At 58.0% G+C, this 22,114-nt stretch overlaps 1 protein-coding gene across 7 annotated transcripts in view; it reads right to left on the reverse strand.

The window, feature by feature from the left end:
* The window catches only part of DNMT3A (DNA methyltransferase 3 alpha), a 94,628-nt gene extending 73,324 nt beyond the window's left edge, over nt 1-21,304 (reverse strand). The window contains exons 1-4 of one of the 7 annotated variants that reach the window (XM_053666822.1): nt 21,167-21,304; nt 5,165-5,379; nt 4,461-4,598; nt 3,934-4,052 (exon numbers count right to left, since the gene is read on the reverse strand). The gene's annotated coding sequence lies outside the window, so the exon portion shown is untranslated. The other 6 variants (XM_053666820.1, XM_053666823.1, XM_053666821.1 and 3 more) reach the window with 6 other exon arrangements.
* Between the last annotated feature and the right edge of the window lie 810 nt (nt 21,305-22,114).

Here is a 22,114-nt window from a genome sequence, read left to right on the forward strand (position 1 = left end):
AGCGGACTCCCAATTTCAGACGGTGCATGAAAATGGACTTATAACAAAGTCCTTAAGAGACATTTGACATAATAGCAGCAGGGGCCTCCCAGGAGCGGGGGTGAAGAGGATGTGTGTATGAAAACAAGGAGGATGGAATCAAAGAAGCAAGCCCCCTCGGTCCACCTGGCCCAGAAGTCTGAGGGCTGTTCCCGGGAGAGAAGAAAGCAGAGGGCTTCTGCGTGAAGGGCAGCCTCGCCCGTTGAGAGCGAAGGTAATATTCCAAAACCAAGGAGATGCAGGTTGTTGGAAGTGTGACGCTGTGTCCTACCGGCTACCTCCCCACTGGGGTCCTGGAACACTGGCAGCTGAGCCCTAACCTTCTTTTCGGAAGGCCTAGGGTGCAGATACTGACCCCAGAACCCAAACGGTGTCTGATGGCCTTGTTTAGCCCAACCAGTGGATCAGAAAGTCCACGAGTCCCCTGTTCTCAACCTTGAAAAGACAACCAAGGAGACAGCGCGGGGGAGCCTCTCACTGGGAAGACAGAGACCGGAGCAAATAAACCAAAACCCAAACAAACCAAACGCAACTTGGAGGAAACACGCTCGCTGCACAGGGACGATGGCTCCATGCACGAAAAAAAGAATGTGATGCCGTTAAAACAGAACATTCCAGGAACATAGAAGGACTCAGAAAGAAAACACTGTGCTAGCAGAAATATAAAACTCGACGGAAGGGGAATGTTAAAAAGAAAAGTAGAAAACAGGAGAGGATGGAAAAGAGAATTAGAAAATCGGCCCAGAGGTTTCTACATCTGAAAAGTGGAGGAGTTACAAAAGAAAGAAAAGGTCGGGGGGAGGATTTACCGATGAGGTAACTTGAGAGATTTTCCCAAGACTGACAGGTACAAGTCGCCTGATTGAAAGGCCCCTGAATGTCCCGCACGATGGATGAAAACAGACCCACACCACGGCACATCACCGTGCCATTTCGGATCACTGGGACACAGAGGAGATCCTGTGCATTTCCAGAAAGGGAGAAGAAAATGACCTATAAAGGTTCAGGAATCAGAATGGCTTCAGACTGCTCAACATTAATATTAAAAGCAAGAAAACAAAGGACTGATACGCTTGAAATTCTTAAAATAATTCTCTAATTAGAACTCTTTACCCAGCCTAATTATCACTTAAGTGTGAGCGTAGAATAAAGATATTTTCAGACACTCCTTTCTCAGGAAGCATGGAAAGTCGTCCTCTAAGACACAGGAGAACAGAGAAGGGAGGAAGAGGCCGGAGGAAGCCATGGAAGGCCACTGTTCAGAGCTCAGCTGGGTGACTCCAGAGTCGGGCAGATGCAGGGCTGTCTCCCCTGGAGCCACCTTTTCGACATGACAAAACCACCGGTGTCACCCGCTGTTTGCTCTAGGCCACCTGAACTCAGGAACTGAACTCAAGCCTGCGTGTCGACGGGTGTCTGTACTGGATGTCGTGCTCCAAAGGGACCAGTAAACCGAGCAAGAGGAAGACACGCGATCCAGAAAACACTCCAGCGAGGAGGAAGGTGAGGGGAGGCGAGGGCTGACCACGGCAGGAAGTGGCAGAGTCTCGGAGAGCAAGAGAATGGACAACCAAAAGTGGAACCGAAACATAATACTTGACTGCCCTTGTGGAAAGCAATAATAAAGTTACTACCAGGTGTAGTTTGTTACTAGAGGTATAGTCGAAATTAGCAAAAGGTTCCCAGGAAATACCCCTAACTGCTGTGGCTCAGTGGGTTGAGCGAGGTTCTACAAAGCAAAGCATCGCTGGTTGGATCCCCGGTCAGGGTCCCTGCAAGAGGGAACCTAACCTTTCCTCCCCATCTCTCTGAAAATAAGTAAATTTTTACTTTTTTTAATTAAAAAAAAAAAGAAAGAAAATAAGGCAGGTCAAAAAGCAGGCTAATCATTAATTTCAGGGGAAACAAGAAGAAAGTGAACCGTGGTAGAACACTAGGAGACTCAGCTACACCAGCTGATTTAATGCAAATAATGGCTGTGCATGTTGATGTCACACATGTACACACACATATTTATGTATGTATGTGAATGATACTACTTAATAACTTCCTATTTGCTGCTGTTACAAATGAGCACAGAATGAATGGCTGAAAACAACCCAAATTTGTTGTGTTGCAGTTCTGGAACTCAGAAGTCCAAAATGGTTCTCCTCACCGGGCTAAAATCAAGGTATCAGCAGGGCTGCATTCTTCTCTGGAGGCTCGAGGGAAAATCCATTTTCTTGACTCTTTCAACTTCTAGAGGCTGTGCACATTCCTTGGCTCACGGCCGCCTTCCACTGTCACAGCCAGGAATGGCCAGTCTCCCCCCCGGGGGCACTCCTCTGCCCCCGCCGCCCTCCCATCTCTTTCTCTGACCCCCCTGCCCTGCTTTCCCTTCCAAGGACCCGGGTGATTACTTGGGTCCCGCCCAGATAACCCAGGATAATCTCCCATCTCAAGACCCTTCACCTTATCACATCTGCAGTCTCGTTTGCCATAAAAGGTAACAGAGCCACAGGCCCAGGGAATTAGGATGTGGCCCTTTCGGTGGGGGGAGGGGGTGACATTCTCCTGCCTACTATGTGCATACTTATATATTAATGTATGTCTAAACTATTTTTTGGATTATTTATTTATTTATTTGTAGAGAGAGGGGAAGGGAAGGAGAAAGAGAGGGAGAGAAACATCGATCAGTTGCACGTGCCCTGACTGGGAATCAAACCAGCAACCTTTCGCTTTGCAGGACAATGCCCAACCAACTGAGCCACACCAGTCAGGGCGAGAACTAAATTCTTCTTCACTAAGTAAGAAAGCAATGAAAAATGTCTAAAACAGGGGAGTCAAAAATATGCATATTACTCAGATATTAAGTGTACAACTGCTAGAAGAAATGGCCAAAAGTGGCTGCCTCTGAGAAGGGGACGGGGGTGGGAGCGGGCCAGGAACACCCGCATTTGGTGAAGAGGTGTTAGTATTATTCGACTTCTGAAGTTATATGCATGTACTACTGTGAGGAAATAAAAAAAAAAAACAACACTTAAAAGGAGAGGATGGGGATGGGCAGGAGCGCCCGCACCCCACGGCGACCGCGTTTGGGCGTGGCCTCCGCCCCCTCTGCCAGTGCGGCCCCGCCGCCACCTCTTGCTCTATGAAACCATCACATCCCACAGAACAACCATTATCAGCTCCTCACACCCACACAGAGTTCCGTCACCAGCTATAAAGCGGTACCTCCCCCTCTGCCCCAACACACGCCCCTCACAGAACGTTTCATTCTTGCAAGACGTCATTTCCACCCAGCCCTGTCAGGCGCCATGCGGCGCTCCCCCCACGCACATCCCCCCCAAACTGTACCTGGGCCCGCCATTGCTGCCCACGGCTCCAGCCACCACCCTGGTTCGCTCATGAGCCCTCCTTAGACCAAAGGCCCGCGATGCCACCCTCTGCTCGGCCCCTGCCGTGTCAGCTCCCAGCCTCAACACTGCACTGTCCCTCCTGCCATTCCTACCTTCCTCACCGACCTCAGGCCCATTAGCGCCCCCGAGCTGGTCGCCTCGATCTCACCTCCGAGTATAACCCAACCAGCAGCGACCAGACTGTCACCCCACGGCCTGGCCTCAGCAGGAGCCTGCAGAGAACTACCTTCCCCCAGAAACAAAACCGTAAGTGCCCACAAACCTGAATCCTTGCTCCACCAGAGGCAGTCCTAATGTTCTCACCATAAGGGCGCCTCCCCCTCCATCTCAAGGCCTCTACCTGAATTGCTGAAAAATACTGACCATCTCTGTAGCAGCTCCCTCTTCCCTCTACCTGGTCTACTTTTCTCACAGTGGACTTTGCTTGAGTGTTTGTAATGACCTTCCCCTCCTTCCCAGGGGCGTGTTGGTGGTTTGTGCTAACCCAACCCCTCACCTTCGGCAGAGTGAGCACGTGACCAAGCAGAGCCAATCAGAGGCCTCCCAGGATGATTTTGGTGCCATGGAAAGATGCTAATATGGTAGGATGTGAATCAGGAGCTGCTGGCTGCTCGCCTGAGAACAAAGGGATAGAGATAGAGGCATGGAACACTCAAGTCATTGTCTGGGTCCCCGGATCTAGCTGTACCTGGAGGGGAGGCATCTGTCACCCGCCCTGAATGTGAGTGACTCTGTGCCTTGCGGCTGACAGTCCTGACTCACGGGCTGATCTCAACCTCCTGCCCGACCTTCCCAGGAGGCCCACTGCCCGGGTTCCCGTCCTGGCTGCCAGGTAGTGATTACTTATCATCTGTGTGACCTGAGGCAAAACTGTGCCTCAGTTTTCTCAGCTGTAAAACGGGGAGAATAATAGTAGCCACTGCCCAGGGCTGTTGTGAGAATTAAAATGATAGGCATTAAAAATGCTTACAAGAGAGCCACGCACACACACACACACACACACACACACACACACAAACATACTCCATAAATTTTAACAATTAGTCGCTCCTGACTCATCCAGCCCACAGCTTTCTCTTCTTTCTTGAAATCCCTGGAGTGCCGAGGGCGCATTGCTCCGGCGGAGTACGGGCTTATCGCGCTCCTATGGCATGCTGGGTCCTGTGAACAGAGCTTTACAAGTTCAACATCTCCGTGGCCCTCACCCCTTGCTCCCACCCTCTGAAGTGAGCACTGCTTTTACCCCCATTTTCCGGTTGAGAAAACCGAGGTATAGAGAGGTTGATGAAGCTGTGTAAGGGCGTCCCGTCAGGACGTGGTAGAATCAGATACAAAACCAGGTCTGCCCCACCCCGAAGTTCAGTCTTCCACTCCGTGGTGATCTCTTACAGTCAGCATGTGACTGTTGCAGCCCCGTTACCTTTGGGCACGGATTGGCCAGAGAAAAATGTCCAGTTAGTTTCCCTCTCCTGGTTAGGTCTGTCTGCCCTGGGGGCAGGAGCAGGGATGGTGATGGGCACTCAACCTCATAATCAGTGCCCCGGCCAAGGTGGGAATCATTCATTCCTTTATTTATTCAGCTACTTACTGAGCACCTACTATGCGCCAGGCATTGTGCTGGGGGTGTACATTGTCCTATATTATTCCCATAACCATCCTGCAAAGTGTATGAAGTAGGTTCTATTATTATCTCTTAAGAGAAACTGAGGCTTAAGGAGGTTTATTACCTCTCCAAGGTGGCCCCAGTGGAGTCCAGGGCAGGGTGGCGGATCCAGGTGCATCCAACTCTGGAGTCTTTACGCGTTTGGTGGCACTCAGTCACAGGTAAGTGTGCTAAGCACAGACCCCAGATCTCCTGCCTGTGACCCTGGTGTGACGCCAGCCCACAGGTAACAGCCTCACGACTTTCCTATTTGAGCTGGGGAGGACGTACGCCTGAGTCCTGTGGGTGACAGAAGGCAGAGGAGTGTCTTGTGCCCACGTCACCCAGTCATCTGCCAGCATGGTGACAAGCTCCAGGCCTGGTAAGCCGGGGGCGGCAGACACGAGGGCCTCCCAGACAGAGATGACTACCTGCCACAGCCTCCCCGTCACAAGACCGGAGCTGCGCAAGGAGGAGGAAGAGGTCCGAGGACCACGTTCCGACAGCTCATTCTCTCCCAGCCCCAGGGAGGGGCCCCTCGTCATACCATACTCTGACTTTCAGAAATGTCCCTCCCACCCAAACCGCCGGCTGCCCATAGAACACCGTAGGCCACTGGTGACGGGCCACCAATCCTGCCATTCTGTACCCCACTTCGAAGCCCATCTGCCTGGGTCTGGAGGCACAGCCAGATGACTGGTGGCTCCCCCTCCCCACCCCTGAGAGGCCAAGGTGCCGCCAACGTGAGGATCTGTGATCACACCAAACCCGCCACCACAAGGGTGGCGGTGGCCACGGGGGCAGAGATGAGTTGAATCAGACTCCTCTGCTCTTACTAATGGTTACCATGACACAGCCCCAAAAGCAGAGAGGGGGAAAAAAGGTTTATACCCAAAATAGACGCTGGTAAGAAGTGGAAGTTGTTCTTGAGAGCCGACATGAGCCGGTGGAGACTTCCATAAGGGAGCACGCGTGTCCGGGGGCGGCGGGTCAGGAGAGGCCCCGTGGTGTGTGCTGTGGCGTCAGGTGGGTCAGGGGCACGGGGCGGCCCAGCTGAAAGCCCACGCAAGAGTCAGCCAGCGGGACCCTGATGGGCTGGCGGTCTGGGGCCACCGCGGGCATGGGTCTGATCCTCTCCTCCCCTGGAGGTGGCCCATGGCCCACACCCACGTGTTTCTCTGCTTCCCCAATGTTCTCTAAACAGAGTCCACACCCTCCAGCTACAGAGCCGCTTTATGCGCCCTTGGCCCCTGCATCTGGTCCCCACCTCCCCATCCCACCGTCCATCTCTGAACCCTCTAGGGACACTGAATGTTGTGATCCCCAGAGAGGACACCATACTGGCTCTTCTAGAAGATAAGTCACCCACCTGGCTTTTCTGGACCCCTTTGGCCACTGACTCAACAGACATGAAAAGAGGTCACTCCACTGGCTGGAGCAACCAACCCTGGCTCCCAAGGAGAAGCTGGAGCCCTGGCACACACACTAGAGGCGAGGAAGACTATCTGGGACCCTGGGACTCTCTCCTGTCCCTCTTAGAGCCTCTGTGCCCCAAAGTAAGGGTCAGTGGAAAACTACAGAAGCCGAAAAAAGCAGGCCAGGGTGGGGAGAGGACAACTGAGGGGTTCAGATCCTTCGAGAACGAAGGTTTGGGTCACTCCTGTCTGACCTGTCCAGGTCCCAGCTGAGCACAGAGAAAATACAGGGCAGGTGATGGACGAAGGAAGCCGATGCCAAGTGTGGCCTTGAGCAAATTAAAAGGAGAAGTGATGCGTTGTTTTCTGCTTACCTGACGTAGATGGGAATGGTTATTTGTGCCCGGTACCTCTTTTCTTTTTCCTCCTTCTTCCCACTATTTTATATACCCACTATCGGAAGGTAACTCTATCCCTGAGTCTTTAGGTAACAGAGTATTTGATGGGACTGTGACTGAACATGAGAAGTCAGTCGTGCAGACAGTGACTGGCATAGAGTGACCCCTCACCTGGGGAGAGTAAGGTAAAGTGTCCTTCAGTAAGAAGGGTGTTTTGATAGGTAGACGTAGGGCTATTTTGTTGTTACAGGGGGGCTCCAATGTGTGTGAAAGGCCGCAGTGGAAGCTGGGTAGCCAGAGCAGGAGAGAGTGCCGGTAAGTTCATCACCACCTCTCACCGCTCGCTCTGCGAACACTGAGAGAGGCCCTTTCCAGATTCCTCCTTCGCCCGCTGGCATGGGACACTGGCCCTAGGGGGCGCTACGGAGGCACTGAAGGATGTCTCTTTTCCCTAGACCCAGCGTGCTCTCTCCGAGGGGTCCATCCCTGTGTACAGCCTCTCCAGGGGCCAGATCCTGCCTCTCCCACCCGGTCACAGCTCCCCCAGCACCCTGCAGCACGCGGCTCCCCAGCGCCCGGCCCCTGCAGTGAGGGCGCTCCTCCAGCGCCAGGCTCCGGCAGTGTATGACATCGGCAGCAGCCAGCCGAGTCGCCCACACTCCGCTCGGGTAGTTTAGCATCAGTGAGCTCCAGCAAAATACGTCCTCATGAACAACTTTTCTTGGGCCCCACAAGGGTGGATTTCTAGTGGGCTCCAGGGGACAGGTTTCCAGCAAGTTCTACCAGCATGGCACCACAGCAACCTCCCTGCCACGACCACGCCCTCTCCACTAAGGTCAGGATCTCATCCCCGGGGCCTCTTCCCTGGGCCCTCCACGGCCACCCTGGGGGCGGTCTCATACGTGCCATTTCTACATTTTCTGCAGTTCTTTTACCTTTTTACTAGCCAGTCTCTCCTTACACCAATCACCTGGTACAGTCAATAAGCCTTCTTATTAGACGTTTCCTGTCCAAATCGCTGTGTGGTTTCTGCCTCCTGAATGGGCTCTGACCAACACAGTCACCCACAGCTTCCAACTGCCTCCATCCATCCTCTGGGTCCTTGAGCTCAATTCAGCATCCTCGCCAGCCAATCGCTAGCTGCTCCAAGCACTCACTCATTCGTTGAGCACCATTGCCTGGCTGGGCAGTGGGGTAAAAAGAGACCCCTGCTTCTGGAAGTTCACGAGCAAGCGGAGTCTCTGCCTCTCTGTCCCGTCCTCAACTGCACTTGGCTTCACACCCTCAGTTCTCACCCACCTCTCGGGCTCCTCTGCTCTGCCTCTCAGGCTGGCCGCATCTCACCCCTCCAGCTGCCCCATGGGCAGCCTATGACCCCCCACGCACGGGCCACGCTCTGCCTTCAGCTGCACTCTAAGCCCTACTCGGCTGAGGTAGATGGACTTAAATTAAAGCAGACTCCTTCTGCAACACCTCCACCTTCATTTTCTGGACGCCACCATCCGGGTGACTTGTTGTCCCCTAAAGTCCTGCTCTTCCAGACCCAGATGTCTCATGTGTCCTCTGGCACCACCCTCCCCTCCACTGCCCAAGCCCCAAACCCCAGAGAGAACTAGGGTCCCGCCTTCCTCCCAGTCCCCACACTCCACTGGACACCTGGTCCTCCGGCTTCTACTCCCCCCATTCCCTCCAGGCCCTTCACACCACAGGTCTAGGCCTTGGCAGTGACTCGATAACGGGTCTCCCCGCCTCCGGTGTCTCTGCCTGCATCCCAGCCTCTCGGCAAAGATTCCTCACACTCGGCTTCCTCAGTCAGAACCTATGATACATGATGAAAATGTGCTAAGACTGACTGCAGCACTAGTTACACAGCTCCACGAAGGGACTGAAGACCATCAAAGCGCATGCTTTAAATGGGTAAATTTCATGGTTTGTGAATTATACTTCAATGAGCTGTTGTTTTTTTTTTAAAAAGGAAAGCAGCCTATGATGCCAATGATTTTCAAACATGGTAAAGCCTAAATTCCAGTCTGGTCCCACGCTGGCGGCCTCGGCGGGGGCTCAGACCCAGCGGCCCGCCTCTCTCCCGGCGGATCCCTGCACCCCAGCTCACATCCCTCATTCCCACACTTGTGTCCACCTCACACCATTCTCTCCCCCTGCGTGTTTACCCGCCCCCTTCCCCCCATCCCTCAGCAACACCCCACCCCCTCCATTGCTTTGCCTCAACCACACACCCAGGGTCTTTAGCCCATTTCTGCTGGGTGGCCATTGGCTTTTCATTTGTACATAGATGTGCCCATTTCCCCACACAGATGAGGGCAGAGCGCATATCTTGCACCTTGATGGCCCCCCAAAGCTCAGTGCTTCTTCCCCTCCTGCCCTACCCCTTTCCCGGGGACCCTGAGGCAGAGAGGACTGTGTGCAGCCACCCGCAGGCAGCTGCAACACCCCCAGCACAGTGCTGCGGTGCCCAGAGTGACAGCCACAGCCCCTATTCTAGGGGCCGCTTGGCGGAGCCCCCGGCACTGGGCCGGTGGAAGGACCCTCAGCGGAGCTCCTAGGCTCTCGCATCACCTTTCCTAGGCCAGGATATACACCTGCTGTGGGGTGTGCAGGCCCCACCAGTCCCCAGGTGCCCCAGAAGGGAGGGGTCAGGAGAGTCCTAGGTCAGAGTGCCAGTGACCACAGGAAGCAAGGGAGGCGGCTGGCCTCCCATCCCTCCAGGCCCTTAGAAGCTGAGGCCCTGGCTCAACTATGACCACTCTCTCCCACACCAACCACGCACATGTGTCCCCCACCTGCGCTTTTTCACCCTCTTCCCTGACCAAATGACACCCAGCCGGCCAGCTCCCAGGCCAGAACTAAGAGGTTCCCCAAAGGGTCTCCAGGACCTGGGAGCTGCCGATGGAGCTCAGCCCCTCCCCACGAATGCAGGAAGAGCCTGTTGCTATCAGAATTACCCACTGGCCTCTGGTTGGCTTTCTTTTTACCCTGGGCCCCAACCAACACCAAACCATCTGTGGAAGGGGTCGGGGAGGAAGAAGAGCCCCAGGGGGGCTGGCCCTGCGACAGGGGCGGGTGTGCAGGTCTGCAAACCAGAGGGATGTTGGAGTCCACACTCAAATGGCCAGTGGTCCCCTTCCCAGCCCACACCCGACCAGAGACAGCCTGACTGTGGCCCTAGCCTTCTTGCCAACAGCACCGCCACAGGGGCCCCACTGAAAAGCCACCTTCCCCCTCCGCCCCACCCCGCCAGCCTCCTCCGCCAGCCTCCTCCGGAAGGCAGAGAAACTTCAAAGATCCCCCCCAGGGGCGGGGCGTGCCTGCACCTCGCAGGGTCCAACATTCAGCCACGTGTGCCCCACTCACAGAGGAAGCTGGCCGCACCTGCCAGGCCGAGGTCACCCCAAGCCCATTTCCCAGACCATTCTAGGGCCCTGCACCCTTTTTCCTCAGCACGCTGGGCCAGCTACCGGGCAAGGTCCCCACTGTGGTCCACCCAGGCCCTGGAGGATTCAGAGCCCCTTCCTCCCTCTCCCTTCGGCTCTCCACACAGCCATGGATGGCAGGTCTGCACAGACCGCCCCTTCCCTTTATTTAAAAAAGAAAACCTCTCCAATTCCCATTTATCTCAGCAGATGCTCTTCAAACACACAGGCATTATCCAGGTTTCACGGGCAAGAGACTCTGTGGGACGCGACAAACGGACCTTCCCAGGAACGAGAATCTCACTGACTGTGGGCACAGTGGGCCAGGCCTCCCAGGAGGCAGTGAGTAAGAAGCCACTCGGCGAGTGCGAGAGGGCAGCGAGGGGCGTGCGCGTATGCGCCTCCTAGGTGCCAGGCAGGGACCACTCCCGGCTGAGCTGGAATCCTCAGACACCTGGGAGGCCAACTGCAAGAGGATTCTTCACGTGAGTGACATCAAGTGCCAAGGTTCGGTGCAGGGAGCAGTGCCTGGAGCAAGCTAACAAACACACACGAGCCTGTGAGGTTATCTCCACTTTGCAGATGGCAAAACCGAGGCTAAGAGAGGTTAGTCCCGAGATCTGCCCAAGCACACAGGTGGAGGGGGCCTGGCTGATGTGCAATGCAGCCTCTTGCCTCAGTAATACTGACCTGGCTCAGAGTATTTTTCTAAAAATTCTCCAAAAACTGTCCTTCCTGTGACATTCGAACAACTCATTTCGCTTTTAGAGAAGCAGTTTTATTTCTCTTGTTTGCTTACCCAAACTTTGGCCCTCAGCTTATGGCTCCCTACCTCAGCAGACCTGTCTCTCAGTGGAGGGTGGGTTTCAATTTGGCCACTCCCGCACCGTTCTCACAGGGTGACGGGTCACACCCCCAGTTGGGGTTGTGTGGCTGGGAGTCTAGGCCTTGCGGCCTGTCATTTGGGGGGCTCCTGAGTCCCAGCTCAGGGCCCTACATGTCAGCATCCCCAATGCACGTGGTACGAACACCTGCGTAAGTCACTTCCCTCCTCAGAATTCTCCAGGGGGTGCTACCAGTTACGGAACAAAACGTGCCCACCTTTCTAATCCCTCACGCTGGACCCTGCCCTTCCGGGGCCCCCACCTCCAGGCTTGGTGGCACAGGCTCTCTCCATCTGTCCAGCCTGGCCCACCCCTGGGTCCAGCTGGGCAAATGCTAAGGGCCCTCTGCACTCCTGCCTCCCACGTGAAGCACTCCCAGGTTTCTGGAGACTCCCCCAGACCCGGACCCTCACCATGGGTAGATAGCATCTCCACCCACACAGCTGGCTGAGCCAGAAGCCAAAGAGGCCCCCCTGGCTTCCCTCACCCCTCCACCCGTTCCTACCAGCTCTGCTTCCTAAATGCCTTGAAAAGCACCCGGCTCCATGCCCACCCGCCACTCCTTGGATTTCTGCACTAGCCTTCTGTCTCAGCTCCCTGCCCCCACCCTCACCTGTCCAATTTCTCGTCCTTGATGCCCCAGGATGACCCTTCTCAGATACAAATATGGGCATGTTACTCCAAGTCCGTCACCTACCAATGGATAACATCCCAGCCTTCCACGGCCCCGCTCTGGCCCAGGCCCCCAGCCTAACACCCACCCTTCCGCCTCCGGCCACATCAGGTTGGAAAATGCCCTAGACCACCTGGCCAACTGCTCCCCACCCTTCGAGGCTCAGCTCAAGCCTTTCAAGAGCCTTTCCTGATATTCCCTCCCCTGGGATGAGATGGCCCTTCTCTGAGCCCCTGCAACGCCCCAGGCACATGCTGCCGGAGCTGCCCCCCCAGCCTAGGATATAATTGTCGCCCTCCCCAGACTCTCGTCTCTGCTGTGGGCTCCTGGATGGGGACCAGCTAGTCCCCTTCATCTCTGTAGCCGGTGCCTGGCACATAGTAGGTCTTCAATAAATAAATAGATGAACCTTATTTGCAGATCCGAAGCAAGGGACCTCCGAAGAGAAAACTTGAGAGCTGCCAGGCCTAGCAGCTCGGGGCCCTGGCCTCTCCCCAGGCCGAACCCCAGTTCTCAGAGTCCAGGCTGTGTGGAGGGTGTTGCCAGAAGGAAAGGCACGGACAGCGGCCCGGCCCCACTGCGCTTCCCAGCGGGGCCTCCAGTCTTGGGCAGGCCCTCGGCTGCCACCAGCGGGGCCGGGAACCACCGGTCTGTGAGAGGGTGGCAACAAGCGCCACATTGTTGCTGGTAATAAAACCATTAGGAACCAGTGCTGGGCACCAGCTGCCAGGCCTGGCTGTACTCCGGACCCTCCCATGCCTCTAGGCCAGGGGGCAGAGCCAGCCCTGCCAGCAGGCCCAGAACCCAGAGGACAGGCCACTGCTGGCTCTCGGCCCAAAGAGGCCAGAGGGCAGGAAGGGAGAGGGCTCAGGGCTTGCATGACCTGCTCAGTCCCCAGTGAGCACAGGCTCTAAAGGGACCAATGAAGAGACCCAGAGATCACATGGCGGGAGCTGGGGACCTCAGGGATCCACCAGCCAAATCCTGGCTTCACAGGGGCCGGAAGAGGGGCCCCAAGACCCTTCAGGAATGAGAAAAATGACAAGCAACATTTGTGGGGTCTTAGAGTGCACCGGGGCCTTTCTGGGAGTCGTCACGCACAGTCCCAACACCACCCTCAGCAGCCCTGTCAAGACCCCCCTTAAAGAAAGGGAACTTATACCTCCTGCATACCTACTATGTGCCAGGCAAAATGCTGAGGGTCTTCTTTTTTTAATAAAGATTTTATTTATTTATTTATTTGTTGAGAGAGGGAAAGGGAGGGAGAAAGAGGGAGAGATACATCCATCATTTGCCTCTTGCTCTCCCCCAACCAGGGGCCTGGCCTGAAACCCAGGCATGTGCCCTGAATGGGCATCAAACGGGCGACCTTTTGGTTCGTGGGATGACGTTCCACCCACTGAGCCACACCGGTCGGGGCAGCGCTGGCTGTTTTCATAACATATTTCATTTGATTCAGGTAAGATGTGGATATTCTTCTTATCTCTGATGGAAAACCTGAAGCTCAAAGACGTTTAGTTCTCAAAGTCACTTTGTAGTAGTGGGGCTGAGACATTAATTGAGGCCTGCCTGCCCCCAGGGTCTCCGTTGCCCTGAAAGGCTGCCCCGTACCAGCCAGGGGTAGAGAAGAGGCCCACGGGGAGCCCACTCCGAGCTCGGGCTCGCTTCCACGTTACTGCTCTTTCACTTCTCTTGCTGCTTTCTTCCAGGGCAGGGCAGGGCCAAGGAAGTACACGTCTCTGGCCTTGCTCACCTCATATGCAACAGGGGCAGCCTCAGAGGGGAAAGCCAGCTCCAAGAGAGTACCCATGGGTTGGGGCTGGGGCTGGGGCAGGGGAGGTGGACGCTGTTGCCAAGCAACAGCAGAGGAATGACTATCTGCCCCTCCTCACCTCTCCACTCTATCACCTGGGTCACTGCTTCCTGCTCATGGCCTCCAGAGCACAGAGTTGGGCACAGCTTGAGCCCACATGCCAGACCGAGGTCCCCAGGCACCACTTCCACTCCCTGGCAGGGCCTCCTAAAGCCCACCTTGGTCCTCCGCGCAGCACCCTACTACGAGTCACACCCGGCCAGGCCCTGGTCATACCTCCAGTTCCCAGGGAACCACAGATGGGGGCCTTTGGGGAAGACCCTCAATGGTTCGTTTCCCATTCTGGGTCGGAACTGAGAGTTTCAAGTCACCACCCTACGAAGCTACCTCGGTCCACTGGCCCCTGGTGGGTAGCTGGGTGCAGCCACTGTCACCCAGTCCCCCCAAGCCCAGCCCTCGCCGGAGGCCCCCGCAGCCTTCCCACGAAGGCGAGCCCCTGAGCAGCCCTGCCCTTTGCTGTCTGTCTCCAACCCGCTTTTCCTCTATCACGAAAACAGTCCGACATTCCAGCCCTAATTGTAACTCAATATGTTTTCAAGTTCTTACTCAGAAGCTTTAAAAAGTGTGGTTTTATTTTTGTTATTAACAAAGTAACACATGGGCATTTACATTTGTTCAAAGGTTACAAAGTGCATAAATCACATAACGTAAAACGGCGGTCTTTGTGGGTGGGTTTGCTGTGTCCCCTTCCAGACGGCTTTTTCTCTGCAGGTACGGCCTATGAGTGGATATACTTTAAAGAAATTTTACAAAAATGAGATTACACAGCTTTTTTTTGGGGGGGGGAGCGGTAACCCAATCTCATATCGTGGACTTCCACACGTCAGACATGCTTACTACCCCATTTCAAAGGCTTTGGGGAATCCAAACAGATCTCCCTCTACTCGTAGCTTTATTAATCCTTTCAGAATCTATAATACTAATCATACAGAATCATTCCTTCAGGAGGCCCCTTCCCAGCAGGTTCTGCTCACAGGGACACTGGAGGGCCCCATCCCCTGCACTGGCCGGGGCATCCTGGCCTGCTCCACCCTGAGTCACTGGAGGCCCCTGTGAGGGGAAGTTCGTTCCCAGGTTCCCCGGCTTCCCAGCCTGGGCATTCGGATCCACTGTGACTCCGCCCACATCCAGCCCTCAGACCTGACCCCAGCATCCCATAATGTCCCCGATAAGCATCTTTAAACCCTTCCACATAAGGACCACTGGAACCCTGGATTCTGGCTGGTCTATCAGGTCTAGAACACCCGCACCGCCCCCCAGATCCACCTACACATGACACGTGGGAAGAGCACCAGACTAGGGGTCAGGACACCCCAGTTCCAGCCCTCCAGTTACCAGCTGTTTGAGATGGTCCTCTGTCCCCTCTGAGCACCCAGACAGGGCAGCAAACAACTGGCTCAGAATTGAAAATGACCTTGACATTTGAAACACAAACAGAAAGGCAAGATCAATAGGGATGACAATGAGCAGGGCCAGGACCGCAGAAGAGAAAATAGGAACCTGGTTATAGATGTAAATAAGGCTGGGAAGCCTTAGGGGTCAGAGGGGACCACAACAGGATGGGAGCAGGCGATGCTCAGTTACAGTCAGGAAAATTCCACTCCCCACTGGGATGAGCCTAGGAGGGCCCCAGGCCCCACACCTCCTCCCCCGTCGCTGTCCTCCAGACAGCCCTGTGATGTGATCAGCAAGGGAGATGTGGGCTGGCGGGCCCTGACCACTGACTGTCCTCATTCCGGGTGGCCAGGCACCTGCAGCCACACTCGGAAGCTATGTGCCCGGCGGGGGCACATCCCTGCTGAACCGGGGGCTTGGTTCTGCTGTGTATGGAGGAAAGAGAAAAGTAGGGGAGAGCCAGGTTCTGCACCCCTATTCACAGCCTCCTGCAGAGGACCCTGGGCTTGAGGGAGGGGATAGAAAGGGAGACACAGACCTCGGGGAGACCAGGTAAGGCCCCTCCCCATCCACACCATGAACACCATCACTGGCACACAGACCTGACCCTGTCCGGTGTTCCCCTGGACTGCCACACACCCCTGGGGTTGGTGTAACTTAAACCCTGCTCTGTTTCGCTCCAAGCCTGAGTTCCTAATCTCTGGTCTACAGACGATAAAAGAACCGTCAGGATCCTACACCACCTGAGCTCCGTCAGCCCCTTCCCCTCTCCCTTTCCTCCCTCTCTCTCGTCCCCATCTTACCCCCCAAAGCCACCACAAGCAGATCAGTTCAGAGTGACTCTCCCTGGGCCATGCAGGAGTCACAGAGCGCAGCAGCCGGCTCTCCCCAAATCGGTACGGGTCCCAGCCTGGCCCCCAGCACACCAGAGGCCTGGCTCTGCCACTCAGCAGCTCCCTGTCTCATCCCCAATGGCAGGGCTTCCTCCTCTCCGCCTGGAGGCCCTGCCTCTGTGCTTTGAAGCCTGTCTCACATGCCATCTCCTCCAAGACACCCTCCCAGAGCCTCTCAGCTGGTTGTGACCTGGCCTTCGTGCACTTTCTGTCTCCCTGTCCTGCGACCTTGGCTGGGCACACCCTCAACTCACTCTGTTTTCCCTAAAAGTCCAGCACATGGCCTTGCCCACGGGAAATGCTCAGTAAGTCTCTGGAAGTGAATACACTGCACCTGGGACAGGAGCTGACACTGCCGCGTGAGGGACTTAAGGTGACTACCAAGACGACCAGCTGACGACGCGACTAGTTCAGCTCTGGAACAGACTGCTAAGTGGCGCCGAGGAGCCTGGCCCTCCGGAGATTTTTCAATCAGAAGCAGCACTTTCGTCATCAGTCCGAGGTTTTGCAAAACAGGCAGGAAGGTGGACTAGACTTCTCCGGGCACTTCCTGCAGTGCCGATCCATGTAAGCCGCCCAAACGCCAGAAACAATCACAGCCCAGCTAACACTGAGCGCTTGCACTCAGCACATGACCTTGTTTGGTCCTCACAGTGACCTCTGAGTACAGCCCGGCTGACTGCCCCGTTACAGGTGAGGAAACTGAGGGATGAAGTCGGGGGCCCTGGATCCCGCAGCTGGGAAGTTAGTGTCAGAATGCAGCTCCTTCTGACTCCATGGCTCCCACTTCAGCTGCCCTGAAACAGGCTTATGGGTAAGCAAGCTGGATCCGTCCCCATGCAGCTGCACACCGTGCACACACAGGTGTGCACAGACGTGCGCGCAGAGGTGCACCTGCACCACACCCTGTCCTGCCCACACGGAGGCAGCTTGGACACACACGCATCCCTGACTCCACATGGATCTCAGCTTTTACAGTTTTTCCAGTAAAATCGCAGTCAAAGAGAGAAATGACTGAAAACAAGCCCTCAAGGTTCGAGCGGAGAGGGATCTGGACCCTTTCGTTTACTGTTAAAATCCCGCTTGGGAGCAGCAGCAAAGCCACAGGCTCATGGAGATGCCCAGCCTCACAGGGCACGCAGGCTCCCGACAGGCCCCACTGTCTATTAGATACCAAAATGGAAGTAAACAGCCGCCCACAGGCCAAGGGATGGCCCTGGCTGTTGCCTGTTCCCAAGCTAGAGGCTGGAGACACGCTTACTATTAGTGGGGCATGGGTTGGGGAAAGGGGACATGGCCACCACGCTGAGGAACCCAAGCCGACACAAGCAGAAGGCATCAGGAAGTGCAGAGGCAGAGGAGCATGTGACAGGCACACAGCTGGCCGTGTGGCCTCGGGCTCAGGCCAGTACTCCTGCCCCCGAAGGAAAAGAGGCCTGGCCCCACGCAAACAGCCCTCCACCCCACCCTAAGTATTCTCAGGGCTTAGTATTCTCTTTCAGCCCTAAAGTCTAAGGCTTGGATTCTAATGATAACATTTCAGGCTCAAGGATGCAGAGAGCCTGGGTCTGTTTTTTTTACCCCCATTAGAGAACCAGCAGGACTGGTTCTCAGAGTCCCCTTTCTATTTGGTTCCCCCCCCCAAAAAAAGAGCCTTTGGGGAGCCTGGGCTCTTGTTGGGGAAGACCTGGGGTCTTTGGGGGAAGCCTGAGCCTAAGGATCTGGCAGAAAAGGAGGTGGTGGCTATTTGGGGAAGGCAGAGCAGCAGCAAGGGGAAGGGAGCAGGGCCACCAAACCCTCTGCCACTTGGAGAGAGGACAGGGACTGAAAACACAGGTGTGCAGCAAGCTTCCCCACCATTCAGCAGATGACCATGGTGGGCCCCTGAAACGTCTAGTGGGGGGGGCCCCAGAGGCAGCCGGGCAAGGCCCCTGTCCCATGGAAACTACAAACTGGAAGGAGAGGAAACCAAGCAGAGCAGCAGCCCAGGAGAGCTGAGCGAGAGACAGTCGAGGTTCGCCAGAGGGCAGGCCTGGCCCCCTTCCTCCCCGCCAGGTCGCCCTGGGCAAGTATTTTCAAGCTTGTCCTGTCTTCCTTGTAGGCTTTTACAGAAGACCAACTGCACTGATGTGGGACCGAGATAGTAAAATATCCGTAAGGCACTCAAGTGCTTACCTGGATTTGGGAAGAAACCTCAGAAATTATGCACACACACAGAATTACATTTAAACCTACAGAAGAACACACACGTGTGAAGGCTTCACCGGAAGCTGTACTTTTACACCCTCTGTGGAGTCACACACGACAAGCCTGTCTCCTGCAGGGTCTCCAGGCCTCAGGCCACCTCTGCCTTCAAAGGTCCACCCACTCAAGGAGGGGAGCTGCTCTCCCGCAGACCTCCGTTCCTTGGGAGCCTTTCCCGATTACTGCTACATGGTGGAAAAAGAGACCACTCTGCCCCCACTCCTGGGTCTGAAATGCCACCAGGAGAATCAGAGGCACAGAATTTAAAAGTTGGAATGGACCTTCAAGCTCCAGTCCAACCCCCACCCCACGGAGGAATCCTGTCCACAGACACGCTGACTGATGGCCACGGTGCTCCGGTGCTTGGGGAGCAGTCCCAGCACTGTGGACTCAGTTCTTGAGTCCAGAAGGAATTCACCTCTTCTGAGGCTGGCCGCCTATTGCAGGCCCACATGCCTGGGAAGGAGAGCGAGGACAGCCTCAGTCAGCCAGAGCCTGCAACTCTGCCTTTCACGAGTGGCTGAAGACAGTGACCCAGGAGCTGGACAAGAGACCAGGGAGGGAGCCAGGGCCCAAATTAGTGGGGCCAGGAAGGGAGGCCGGCAGGCGCCAGGCCCGCTGTGCAAGTTCGCCTGGAGACCCTGACTGGGTGCGGCACATGCGCACACACGCACACAGACTCACACTTGCAGAGTTGCTTGTCAAACGGCTCAACGGGGGCTCGGTGTGCCTGGGAGGCAGAGGGGGACCACCTTGCCCCAGAAACCTAGCGGGAACTCTGACGACCAAAGCTTCCAAGCCCAGGCAGCTCCCGCAAACCGCCAGGAGATGGCCTCTGCCAACAGAGGGGACAGACAACCCAAAGAGGGTCCGCCTGACAGCTGGGCTCCCCAAATCCCATAGACCAGCCCTCACACTCCAGCAACGCTTAAGGAGAAAAGCTTCCCTGGCTGCAGCTGTCACATCTGCCCGGGAGGGAGGAGGCCCAGCGGCCCAGCACCTGATCCCAGTATCCCTTCGCAGCCGCAGCCCAGGAGGCCGGTTCAGCCGCGGGCGGCCCAGGGTGAAACACGAAGACCGAACAGTCCCCCAGGGATGCTGGTGGCCGTCTCTGGGCACAGCGGAGAGGGGCACGCCGGGTCACAGGGCGGAGGGCGCTTCCCGCGCAGGCTCCTGTCACTGCTGGTCTGGGAGGGGGCGCGCCGTGCGGCGCCCGGGCCCTGAGCCTCCCCCGCGGCCTGCCGCAGGCCCCGGCCGCCCCGCTGGGTGCAGGGCGCCATCTTGGGTCAAGGTGCAGCCGCAGGGGGCGCCCCTCGCCAGCTGGGAAGGGAGCCCCCGAGAACTGATGAGCCCCTGCTCCCCTCCCGCGGCGCCAACACCTACTCAACTGGCTTTGCCGTGGAGAGAGCAGGCGGAAGGACCGAGGGGATGACGAGAAAGGGGGGAAAACAGAGGTTGGGTGGGGAGGGAGTGGGTTCTCCCAAGAAGGGAGGCTCCGGGAAAGCTAAACGAAGTTTGGCTGCCGGAGGGCGGCGGGCCCCAGCGACGGGGGGCTGGGGGAGGCCGGGGGCGGGCCCTGGACCCACGCCAGCTCTGTCCGCTCGGAGGGGGAGGGAGGGCAGGGCGGCCTGGGGGAGGGGAGCTGGGGTGAGGGCGGGACACGGACCAGGGCCGCCTGCGGCGCCGAAGCTCCAGGACTCCGGAGACGCGGGGACTCGGGCTAGTTGACCCTAATCTGCAGCCTCCGCCAGGCCTCGTCCTTCACTGTGCAGATGGAAATCTTTCAAGGACACGTCTGCACCGGCCCAGCGGGGGTGCGTGTGCGTGTGTGTCCGCGTGCGTGTTGAGTGTTGCGGAGGGGGTGTTTCTGCTGCCTGGGCGACCCCCGACGCCCTCACCCGCGCGGCTCCCGTTCTGCCCCGCTACTCCCACCCCTGCGTTTTCCGGCCCCGCGGCCGCGGACGGGATACTCGCCCGCCCCCGCCTCGCCCCTACACTGCGGCGCCACCGCCCCGGCTCCCACTGCCCACGGCGCGGGCAGGGAGGAGCCAGGCACGAAGTCCACCCCACCCCCGGCCGTCCGCGGGGAGGTGTGCCCCCCAAGTGGCACTCTCCCCGCCCTCGCCGCCCCTCCCAGATCCACTGGCACCCGCACCCCCAGCCACAGGTGGCCGAAGGAGGATCGCTGCGCAGTGTTCCCCGGCCCGGCCCGCCGATCACCCCTCGGACCGCCCCCCGGGGCCTCCCGTGTCCGCCTGGCCATGGAGGGCCGGGAGCCGGGGGGAGGGGCGGGGGGCCGGGTCGTGCCAGGCTGCCATTTTCTGTCGCCGCCGCGGAGCCTGAGCTGGGCCCGCGCCCCTTCCTCCGCTCCCTGCGGGCCGCGGCGGGAGCCGATTATTCGGGGTCCGGGTCTGCGCCCTCCAGCTCTCCGCCCGCAGGCCCCAGGCGGGGCTCGGGGTGGAGGCAGGGCCGGAAGGCGGGGGTGGCGAGTCCGGAGCCCCTGCGGCAGCGCCGAGCCGGGCACCGCGGCTGAGGCCAGCAGCGGAGGGGCGCCGCATTGTATAGACTTGAACTTGAGCCCGGAGCGGGGCGGGGGCGGGGAGGGGGCTCCGAGCCCGGAGCGGGCGGGACGGGAGGGGGCGCCTGCGGAGCCCGATGGGACATAAACAAACCCACAAATGCCCCGCGCCACTCCGGCCAGCCCAGCCCGCCGACCCCTCCCGCAGCCCTGGCCCCGCAGGCTCCCGGCGCCGAGTTGCAGGGGTTCGGGAGCCTGCCCCGAGCCGGGCACTGCCCGCCGCCGTGCCCCCCGCCCGGCCCTACCTCCTCCTCGCCCACCTCCGGGCCGGCCGCCCAGGCCGCCAGGAGCGGCGCTCATTACCGTGTGGCCGGTGGGGTCGGGCCGGCCCGTCTGCGCGCCCTGGTGCCGCGGCGCCGCGTCCCGGATGGTCCTCTGGTCTCGACGCCGCCGCCGCCCGCGCGCCCTCTCTCCTTCCCAGCCCGCCTGCCTGCCTCGCTCACTCCCTCCCTCCCTCCTCTGGCTGTCTCGCTCTCTCTCTCTCCGCCTCCTCTGCCGGGTCCCCCCCCCTTCCCACCCCTTCTCTCCGCCTTCCTCCTTCCCTCCCTCCGGCCGCCCGCGGGCCCAGGCCTTCCCCTGCTACTCGTCCCCCGCGGCCGCGCCGGCCCGGGCTCTGGCGCTTCGGAGCCGGCCCAGGAGGCAGCGCAGACCCGGGGGCCCCGGGGCGTCGTGGAGGGAGCGGCCTGTGTGCGCGGCTGGTCCTAGCGCCCACGGTCCCACTTCCCAGCCTCTGCGGCCCTTCCCCCGCGGGGCGCTCTGCTACCTGGCGCTGCCTCCGCGCTGGGTCCCCGTGTCCAGCACTGGCCGCAGGGACAGCGGCCCCTCCTCTCCCCTGACCGGTGTCAAGTGCCTCCCCTCAGCCCGAGGAGACCCCGGCGGCCGATGCCCTACAGTTCTCCCGACCTCCACCAGAGCCCACTGCACTCTGCCTGCCTCAGCACTGGGGCTGGGGACAGCAGCGCCGGCCCTTCCGCGCCCCAACTCCCACCCCGCCCTCCACCCCCGCCAGGTGGGGCGGCCAAGTGGAGGCCGCCGCGCAACAGGGACAAGCTCGGGGCGCCAGGTCCATCCTGGCCGAGGGCCTCTTCAGGATGAGCCCCCCTGAAGGGAGTGAGTTGATCCTAAATCATCTGGGGTGAGGGGCGGTATCAGCAGGGACAGGCTAGGTTATCCTGAGGGAGCAAACAACCCCAAGTCTTGGTGACTTAGAACTACAAAGGTTCTACGGAAAATATATGGCAGTTCCTCAGG

Source organism: Artibeus jamaicensis, unplaced genomic scaffold (genome assembly GCF_021234435.1).
Source record: "Artibeus jamaicensis isolate MK-2021 breed Jamaican fruit bat unplaced genomic scaffold, CSHL_Jam_final contig_465, whole genome shotgun sequence".
Lineage (NCBI taxonomy): Eukaryota > Metazoa > Chordata > Mammalia > Chiroptera > Phyllostomidae > Artibeus > Artibeus jamaicensis.